The sequence below is a fragment of the Crocuta crocuta genome, unplaced genomic scaffold (assembly GCF_008692635.1).
Source record: "Crocuta crocuta isolate KB4526 unplaced genomic scaffold, BGI_CrCroc_1.0 scaffold80, whole genome shotgun sequence".
NCBI lineage: Eukaryota > Metazoa > Chordata > Mammalia > Carnivora > Hyaenidae > Crocuta > Crocuta crocuta.
In genome coordinates this window covers 3,174,441-3,184,950 of record NW_027527559.1, presented here as the reverse complement: position 1 = coordinate 3,184,950, position 10,510 = coordinate 3,174,441, and the positions used below count along the sequence as shown (strand labels likewise).

Sequence of the window (10,510 nt, the reverse complement as noted above, 5' to 3'; positions counted from 1 at the left end):
CCTGGTTTCATCACTAACATGTCACTACTTGTTTATTATCTGTTGGACTGTAAAAAAATATACTAGAGAAAGAAATTAGAGATTTAAGCTTCCAGCTCTTTTTCATCTGCATCTTCTAGGACATTTGAAAGGGAGAGTTCTGTCGCTGTCCCTTAAAGCTAGAAAAGGGCTTTCTAGAGCTTTCTGAGGGAAGTGCTGTTCATTGTTGTCGGAGCCGCAGCATAGCAGTACCAGACGTTTTCCGTAGCTTTTGGGCTCTCTTCTTTCAGAGTCCATTTTAATTTAGGATTGTTTTGATTGTCCAGTGCAACTTAGTCGGGTTTCTTTACGCCCATTGTAGGCAGGAACACAGACTGCTGGTGTTCTTGAGGGACTTTGTTCATTCCAGTGTGTTGAAGAATGTTAGTATTTTCTGAGTAGGGTACTGATTTGTATTAAGTTTTGATTTGAAAGGGAAACATTTAAAGAAACTTCTTTTTGAGTGATGAAATTTGGTTTAAGTACTACCTCTGCTATTACTGCTTCAAAGTTAGAGTAGCCCTTTTGCGAATACTCTCTGTGTGAGTCCTCAGCAAGAACACTTACTGAGCCTTAGCTCATCTAATCCTCTGTGTAGTCTTGAAGGCATAGGTATTACCGGTTTTAGGGATGAGAGGTCTTCCTTGAAGTGGTGAGGAAACACAGACTTCACCTACCCTGGCCTGTCGTTCTGTTGCATGAACTGTTTCTGTTAAATCTAGGTCGGTCTCCTTATGATCATAAAGTGTTTTTGTTTTTATCCTACATTAGATTTTTTTTGTAGACAGGGATAAATGTACACACTGTTTCCCATGTAGTCTCATTGAATATTGAGTACTCATTTGGGGACTAATAAATAACTTGTTGAACAAAAATAGGACGCTTTAATATATATATGTATTTTTTCAAGGAAAAGAGATGTTTAATCTGCTTTTTAAAAAAATGCTTATTTTTGAGAGAGAGGGACGCTAGTAGGGGAGGAGCAGAGAGAGAGGGAGACACAGAATCTGAAGCAGGCTCCATCCTCCATGCTGTCAGCACAGAGCCCGACACAGGGTTCGAATCCACAGACCATGAGATCATGACCTGAGTTGAAGTCGGGTGCTTAACCCACTGAGCCACCCAGGTGCCCATGTTTAATCTGCCTTTTAAGCACACACCAGGATGCTTCAGTTTCTTTATCATGTTCCTTAAAAGCAATGACACCAGTAAGGATGAATTACTACACATACAAAAGCTTCCTGAGTGATTGCAATGTGTACATCTACTTATCAAACAGTTGTTGAATGAATTGAAAAGAAATCTTTTTTTTCCTTTTTTTTTTTTTTTTTTCTNTTTTTTTTTTTTTTTTTTTTTTTTTTTTTTTTTTTTTTTAGAGAGAGAGGACAAGAGCATGCGAGTTGGGGAGGCGTAGAGGCAGAGAAAGAGAGAGAAAGATTCCCAAGCAGCCTCCATGCTTAGCATGGAGCGGGATGCAGGGCTCCATCCCACAACCTTGGGATGTTGACCTGAGCTGAAACCAAGAGTTAGATGCTCAGCTCACTGAGCCACCCAGGTGCCCCTGGAAAGAACTTTTAGGTTTAGTGTTCTTTACATGTTCTTTCATGTTATTAAACACACACATCACTCTGTGAAATGGGTGACTTTTCATTTTACACACGTGGAAGTTAGCCCTTCCTCTTGTTTCATATGTATTTGTGATAACATGTGTGAGAGTACTCCATAAACTGTGGAGGAGCATGTATGTTCTCCGTCATTCCCTGTCTTTGTTGACTGCGAAGAGCAGGTCACGGATCAGGCACTGAGGGATGAGGTCACATAGACCTCTCGCTTTATCTGAAAATCAGTGTTTTTGTCAAATAAGTTATTTGTCAGTGCTTATACGTTGGATTAGAATTTGATAAGGGTTTCATTTAGGCTCGTGTTGCCCACTCTTCTAAATAACTGAAAACAGCAGCAAATTCGTATTACACCATTTATGATGGCTTCCCCAGTGGATCTGTCCTAGATGGAATTTCCTGCTTCTGAGAATGTTAAGCAGCAGGAATGATTAAGATAAAGTGGCTTTCATCGTAAAGACGAGCAACGACTAAGCACGCTTGCAGGTTGGTAGGTGTGTGGCGGAGGGCACCCCAGCACTCGTCGTCCCTGTCCCCGTGAAGGAGCACATGGCCACCTGGGCGCCTTCTGGCTCCAGACCTGTGATCAAGAGTCGTAACTAAGGCCGTCGGAACACTGAAAACAATGATAGCAGATGAGCCCATTTAAAATGAAAACTGAAAATTCATGGCATTATAAAAGTTTATTTATACTGCCACACAGATGATTCTTTTCCCCAGCTCTGCCCAAAATCAGTTCAAGTTGTACAGTTTTATCATGATCTTAGGGCTGAGTTATTTCCGCAGGAGGACAGTATTTTATTGCTTAATTTTAAGCACAGTGTAGTTTCATTTAGGAAATTTACCTGTTGACATTTTAAGAACTCTGGTATTCTTTAAGACACCTGTTGTATGAATTTTAAATGAGGTGTACTGATTTTACTAGGATGCCTATTTTTAAAGTACAGAATAAGCTTCTGCTTTCAGGAATTCAGCCTAGTGTTTCACATGAGAGCGTGTGTGTTGCAACATGATTTCATCTATTTTTGTAAAGAGCTGTTAATCACTTGGTGCCGCCCGGTCTGAGTTGTGTGCCGTGGATGGTCTCCATGAAGTCTCTTGATACAGCCTCTTGTTTCTGTAGAAGTTTCTCCTATATTTTTAGCTCACCATCCTAGTGTGAAGCTGAATTATTTAATAGAAATATTTAGACATCAGAAGCTTACTTTTAATAAAATCTTTATTAGGCACGTTGCTCTACTCTTTGGCTCTCCCTTTGGCTGAAACCTGCGCGCACACGTTTGCTCTCTCTCTTTCTCTCTGTCTGTCTTGTCCTATTTCTAAGCACACGGGGTTTTGTTTAAAAAAGGAATTAGTATGTCCGGTCTACTTCCATTGTATTTTGAGGCTTGCAGTTTTGCTGGATACTTGTTTTTGATGAGACTGTCATTTAATGCCTCTTGAGTTACTCCACAGGAGGGCCAGCACGGGGTGTGAACTGGGGTTCTTGTGTGAGATGCGAGGCTGTGGCCTCTTGGTCCACGAGCGTTGCCAGCGGAACCGAAGCCTACTATTGCCTAAGAATAGAAGCACTCTGCCTAGTGATGGGAGTTTGAATCTGTGCTTACAATGTCCTCCAGTAATTGGTCAGATTTCCAGACACACTGGCTGGTTTTGTATGACTTTTGAGTGGACAAGCAACTGTGTGTTTGTAGGGAGGAGAGCCTGCATGTGCAGAGTTCAGGAAGAATCCCAGAGGACCAGTGCCAGTGCAGCCCGTACCTGAGACCCACCCCTGTCCTCCCCCCATAGAAGGCGCCTTCAGATGCGGAAAGAAGTGTCTGTTTTTATGTGATCTGTAACCGTTTGAAAAGAAACGTGTAGTCCTTATACCATGTAAGTCTTTTCATCCTTGGGAACTTAAGCCCTAGAAACCATAGTATTGAACTGGGAAAATAGTACAGAAAGGTTACCGGGAAGCGTCAAGAAGTGGGTTTGTCTGTGAGGGATGAAAACCTGACCAAAAACTTGAACCTCGTAGTTTGAAGTGTTGACAGTCAAGACACAGCCTCCCAGGTGTGCATTTGATGGACAAGGTGAGTAACGCCTCAGAAATTCGGGATTCTCGGTCTCTGCTCCAGGCTGCCTTCTGTTTTCCTCCCTTTTCTACTCCTTAGTTGTTTTGTTCTTGACGCTTTTCAAAATTGGCAGTGTTTTGATGCCTGAATATCTTGGGGGTCTTTCAGGACAGAGTGGTTGCAGAGTCAGTGGCCCACCGGAGTGACCTAGAAGAGAAGCTCCTCCCTGACCAGGTGGTCACACAGGGCACTTACAGAAATTTGGTTAGGTTGGCCGAGTCAAGTCCCTTATATCAAGGAACTAATGAGCTTCATTAAAGCAGTAAGACCCGTAAGTAGTGTTCTCGTACATGTCAGCGTGGCCGCTCACCTAGAGATGGGGCCCGCAGCCTGGCCCCAGCCTCCTTTCTGGCCTCGCCGCCCCCAGCGTGCAGCACCAGGGCGCATGTGCGTGTGACTTCGCGCGGCACGTTCCCTCCACTGCTCACCCCTCCGTCTCCCCAGCAGAGGCGGGCACCGGTTTTCCGTAGCCTTTACCGACCAGATTGGAACCTCCTTTTTCGAATTCTGTAGCATCAACTGCACTCATTTTTATTTCTGTAGCATTTCTTCGATTTTAGCATGTGTATTTTTCCATACGTGAACCTCTGAAGTTCGAGTACTTCTTACAATTTATGACCTGTTAGTTTGGGTGAAATGAGGTCCCCGTGTTCCAGTACCGAATGCAGACAGGCGACGTTCCATGGTGCTCAGCACCTCCTAGTTTATGCTCACATGTTGTTGAATGGAATTGACACGCTTCATTTGGCTTTTCCTGTATTTGGGTAAATTTTAAGGGGATGATTTGTTCTAAAGTTGATCCACAATAATAACAACCATTTATTGAGTGTTTATCATGGGCACTGCTTTAAGTCCTTTCTGTGGAGTAACTCAGTGAATCCTCACAGCAACTCTGTTCTCCCCATTTTCTTTTCTTTATTATTTTCTTAAATGTTTGTTTATTTTTGGAAGAGAGACAGAGCGTGAGCAGGGGAGGTGCAGAGAGGAGTCAGATTCAGAAGCAGGCTCCAGGTTCTGAGCTGTTAGCATAGAGCCTTGAAACGGGGCTTTGAGATCATGACCTGAGCTGAAGTCGGACCCTCAACAGACTGAGCCACCCAGACGCCCTTCCCCATTTTCTTGATGAGGAAAGTAAGGCATAGTTCAACCAAGATAACACGGCTAACAGGCGACATACCCAGGACTCCAGCTCTGTCAGTCTGGCACCCAAGTCCATGCTTCCAGATGTTATTGTCCATAATAAAATATGAACGGACATTTAGCCAGGCATCGTACTGTGTGCTTTACGTTGCATTTCTCATGTAACCCTTACCCCGGCTTTGTGCGGATCGGTGCTGTAATATGAGGGTGCTCCCAGTCGTCCTCCCTAGATACGAATTTTAGTCCCTCTCTTGACACTGTAAAGAGATAAAATAATTTACTACAAGAAATAGCAAGTGTTGACGAGGATGTGGAGAAAGGGGAACCCTCGTGCACTGTTGCTGGGAATGCCGACTGGTGAAGTCACTGCGGATAAAATATGGAGGTTCCTCAAGAAGTTAAAAATGGAACTCTATCCAGCAACTGCACTACTTGGAATTTACCCCAAGAATATGAAAACAGTAATTTGAAAAGATAAATGCACCCAGTGCTTTAGCAGTGCTATCAACAATAGCCACACTAGGGGGGCGCCTGGGTGGCTTAGTCGGTTAAGCGTCCGACTTTCGCTTAGGTCATGATCTCGCGGTTCGTGGGTTCGAGCCCCGCGTCGGGGTCTGTGCTGACTGCCAGCTCGGAGCCTGGAGCCTGTTTCAGTCTGTGACTCCCTCTCTCTCTGACCCTCCCCTGCTCACGCTGTCTCTCTCTCTGTCTCTCTCCTAGAAATAAATAAAACATTAAAAAAAATAAAAAAAAAAAAAAAAGCAACAATAGCCACACTAGGGAAAGAACCCAAGTGTCCATCTACTGATGAATGGGTAAGGAAGATGTTTCGTTCTATACAATGAAACATTACTCGACCACCAAAAAGAATGAAATCTTGCCATTGCAAATGACTGGATGGAACTAGAGAATATTAAGCTAAGTGAAGTAAGTCAGAGAAAGACAAATATTGTATGATTTCACTTCTATGTGGAATTTAGGGAACAAAGGGGAAAAGAAGAGACAAACCAAGAAACAGATGTTTTGTTTTCTTAGGGAGAGAACGAGAGTGAAAGGAGAGAGAGGATCCCAAGCAGGTTCCACACTCAGCACAGAGCCTAATGTGGGGCTTGATCCCATGACTCTGGGATCATGACCTGAGCTGAAATCAGGAGTCAGACACTTAACCAACTGAGCCACCCAGGCGCCCCAACAGACTCTTAACTACAGAGATCACGCTGATGGTCTCCAGAGGGGAGGTGGCTGGGGGGTGGGGATGAAGGGGGGCACTTGCTGTGATGAGCACCGGGTGATGTGTGCAAGTGTTCAGTCACTGTGTGCACACCTGAACCTAATATACTGTATGTTAACCACACTGGAATTAAAGTAAAAAACTTAATTTAAAAGAAAGACCGTAAATTAGAATAAGGAAATTCACCTTTAATAGTATTTAATTCTAGGGTTGCCTGGGAAGTCTCAGTTGGTTAAGTGTCCAACTTCGGCTCAGGTCATGATCTCGAGGTTACAAGTTTGAGCCACACATTGGGCTCTATGCTGACAGCTCAGAGCCTGGAGCCTGCTTCTGATTCTGTGTCTTCCTCTCTCTCTGCCCCTCCCCCCACTTGTGATTTGTCTGTCTCTTACTCAAAAATAAGCATTAAAAAATTAAAGAAAAAGTATTTTATTGTAAACCACTCATACAGATAATCTTTGTATAATAACTGCTTGAGAGTTTAGGTTTGCTCTTCAAGCAGTATGGTAGGAAAATACCTGTGTGCACAGAGATCTAAATTTGGTGAATACGTTTATTTTGAAGGGAAAAAAATATATTGTTTCCTCACATTAGGAGTATGGAGGTTTGGGGACCTGGGTGGCCCAGTGAGTTAAGCATCTGACTATTGATATCAGGGTCATGAGTCCCAGCCCCTCACTGGGTATGAAGGTTAATAAATGATCTTTCTAGGTCTCTTACCTTTTGAAATTATTTTTTTTTTAANCTTAACCGACTAAGCCACCCAGGCGCCCCTTTTTTAAACTTTTTTTTAATGTTTGTTTATTTTTGAGAGACAGACAGGACGTGAGCAGGGGAGGGACAGAGAGAGAGAGAGGGAGACACAGAATCTGAAGCAGGCTCCAGGCTCTGAGCTGTCCGCACAGAGCCCATTGTGGGGCTTGAACTCATGAACCGCCGAGATCATGACCTGAGCGAAGTCCGACGCTGAACTGACTGAGCCACCCAGGCGCCCCCTACCTTTTGAAATTATTTAAATTCACTTGCTGAAATGAATCTAGTCCTAAAGGAAATGAGCCACACCCTCTTCTGTACAAAAGGAAGATGGCGGTACTCCTGTTTACAAATGAGGGAACTCGGGTTCACAGAGACCAAGTGACTGGGGCCCTGATGGACGGGAGGCTAGACAGGGTCTAGGTCAGTGCGGAGTCTCTGCTCCTGGGAAGGGCTTTGAAGAGTACTTGAAAAGAGGCAGGTCCCTTGTGGTGCTAGTGTATTTTTCCTTTCAGTGTTTGGGGGAGGTCTTTTTTCCCCATCATCCTTTTATTCTACCAAAGAATTATTCTAAAAATGACTCAATAGGTATTAAAAATTTTATAATCTTGTGTTTATATTTAATGTAAGTTTCTCTGCCAGTCACAGTATGGGCTTTAAAATTGATATTTTAAGTAAAAGAAATGAGAGTAATAGTCATGAAGAGAGAGAAGGAAAACTATTTAGGTTTTAGAAGTCATTTTGAGTATTGTGGAATTACGGTAAAATAAAGCTTTAGAAAAATAAAAAGCTTAAAAGCATCCTTGTGAGTTTTCCAAGTGTACTGATTTAACTCTGAGTCTGTATTAGAAATGAGAATTTGGAATGTTTTCAGTTTGTTATAAGTTCTAGCATTTCATGACAAAAGAAACTATGGAGGGTACCTGCACTCAGGACCCCATGTTGTTTGTTAATCAACGAGTAAGAGAGATCGCATCTTTGATCTCGGAACTGCAAGGACATACCCAGAGTCATCTGAAAATAACTGATTTCGGGGCTTTCTGGGAGCCTAAGAGCACCATTGGTTTGAAAGGTTATGAAATAAGTATAGGTTTATATCAACCTGTGTTTCTACAAAAGATGGGCAGGTTTGGGTTCAGTTTATCTGTCTGGAAAATCTCACGCAATAGGTAAGAACTGAAAAAACCAGCCCTACAACGCAACCCTCTGCGTTTGAGCAGTGCTCGGTGTGGTGCATGGGTCCTGTGTGCCCACTGTGCGCCTCGCGTCAGGGTTTCTGAATGGCATTGCCACCAGGTTTAAGGGTCCCATGAGGGTTATGAGACCCACTTGGTGTCACATTTGGGGTAGCCATACGATACTGAACCATCACAGAGATGTATTCGATGTGCCCTTTTCAGTACGATCTTCGTCTTCTCTCCGGGCGCCTGGTGGCTCCGTCAGTTACACGTCCAGCTCTTGGTTTACAGCTCACGGTTTTTGAGATGGAGCCCTGTGTCCAGCTCCACGCCGACAGAGCAGAGCCTGCTTGGGATTCTCCCTGCCTTTTCCCTGCTCACGCATGCTCTCTTTCTCTCAAAATAAATAAATAAACTTTTAAAATAAATACTACCTTACTGCTCTTCAGATACTGTTCTGCTCACCAGCGCCTGCAATGTCCGTATTCCACGTTTGTCAGCTTCCCACTTAAGAACAGATAAAAATTGTATTTTTATTGCACAAAGGGTGGAGGTTCAGTCAAGCGGGGAAATTAGAAAAATGGGCAAAACGCCCTGCCCCACAAGTAAGTTACCCATGATCTCACTACCTGTTGATAGCGTTTGTCTGTATCTTCAGACACTGTATTGCGTCTCGTCCTGGGACAGGACCAGATGGCTCCCTGGTAAAGATACATCTGTCGGCCTTGCCCGGGTGGCAGAAGATGGGACCTGTGTGAACAGGACATTGTCACTGCTCTTGGTGGCACTCTGGTAGATTGCCTGGTGTGTCTCTGTGTGTTGCTCTGTAGCTTTTATTACGTTTTTGAGATGCAAGTTTCTGTAAGCTGCCCACGTGCCCACTGCGGGCAGGATGCAGTGCTGTGGCGCCGGGAGGGACGCCGCTCCCCACGGCAGTGCGCTAAAGGCGTGTTGCTGCCGTATGGCCTGAGCACGGGTGGCTGGGACCGTCCCCAGCCAGCGGTCAGCATCCGCCTTCCACCTTCCTGGATGAGCTGCTTCTCGGAGCCTGAATTTGAAGGGGCTGCAGGACAAGAGAAGGGCCTGGTGTGTCCAGGGAGATGGACTCGGCTGAGCTGACAGCCTGCCTGGGGGAGAGGAGGGGCTGGTGAGAAGGCCAGGGCCCCTGCGTGTGCGGCCGGGGAGCAGAAGTGGGTTTATGTCTCAGGAGGGGTGTCAGAGACCAGACTCGCCATCGAGGACAGCTGGCCTGGTGGCTCGATGGCTTGGGGTGGGGGGTGCGTGAGAGGCCGGGCGGGAACTGTGTGGAGGGACGGTGTCCTGTGTCCTGCGTCTGTCCCAGGCATGGAAGCGGGGCAAGACCTGGGGAACCTTTGTTTGCAGTCGTGTAAAACACAAAGTTTATTTTCTTCCCAGCTCTTGTCCTGAGACCGGCGCCGGGGGTCCCTTAGTCTGAACTGCCTGTCACCTGTGTGAGGGTTGGTGCTCAGGACACCGATGGACTGATTGTGTAAATGAGAGAATGCACATTTCCGGGGGATGGTTCAACAGCATGATGGTCCTGTGCGGGGACCCGAGGCTGTCGCTGCAGGTACCTTCTCTGGCTAGATACCCAGGAAAGCGAGGAGAGAGGGCCGTGGAGGTCCAGCTCGCCTGCGACTGCTTGCCAAGGAAAGTGCAGTGCACATGGTTTGCTCATGTCCTTCTACAGAGCTTGGCAGTGTTGCTGTAGCGTCTCGTCTCGTGTGTGTCAGACAAGACGTCTCGGATGTTTTGGTCTTCAGCCAACTGAAGTACTGTCCGCCAGCATTTGGCAACTTTGAAATGATGGGTTAGTGCTCGCTTACCTTGCATGGCACTTTGTGGAGGTAGAATCTGATGACGGGTAGCTTTAGTTCTGAAGGGAAGCCTGAGGTGGATGATGCATTTGGTTATCGGTAGTTTGATCCTACTCTCTCCCTCCCTTGAGATGGCATTCCCCAGAGAGTAGGGGTTCCCCTGGCGTCTGCAGCTGTGCATGGCCTGCTTGGAGACTGGCCCGATACACGCTCTAATCCTTAGATGTTTTTATTTCACAAGATTCAGAATGTTGATAGAACATTTATGTGTGCATGTATGTATTTATTTATACATACATGTTTATTTTGAGAGAGAGCTAGCAGGGGAGGGGCAGAGAGTAGAGAGAGAATTCCAAGCAGCCTCCACACTGTCAGCACAGAGCCTGATGCGGGGTTCGATCTTAACACTGAGATCATGACCTTGAGCTGAGATCAAGAGTTGGACAGTTAGCCAACTGAGGCACCCAGGAGCCCCTGTTTATTTTTTTTAGAAAGATTTTATTTTATTATTTTAAAAAATCTATGAATTAAAAAATAAATTTAAAAAATTTATTTTTGAGAGAGAGAGAGAGAGACAGACACTGTGAGTGGGGGAGGGGCAGAGAGAGAGGGAGAC

General features: G+C 45.2%; 1 protein-coding gene across 1 annotated transcript in view; it reads left to right on the top strand.

Moving 5' to 3' along the window:
• The window catches only part of YAP1 (Yes1 associated transcriptional regulator), a 113,492-nt gene that overhangs the window by 21,199 nt on the left and 81,783 nt on the right, over positions 1-10,510 (top strand). The gene's annotated exons all lie outside the window — the stretch shown is intronic.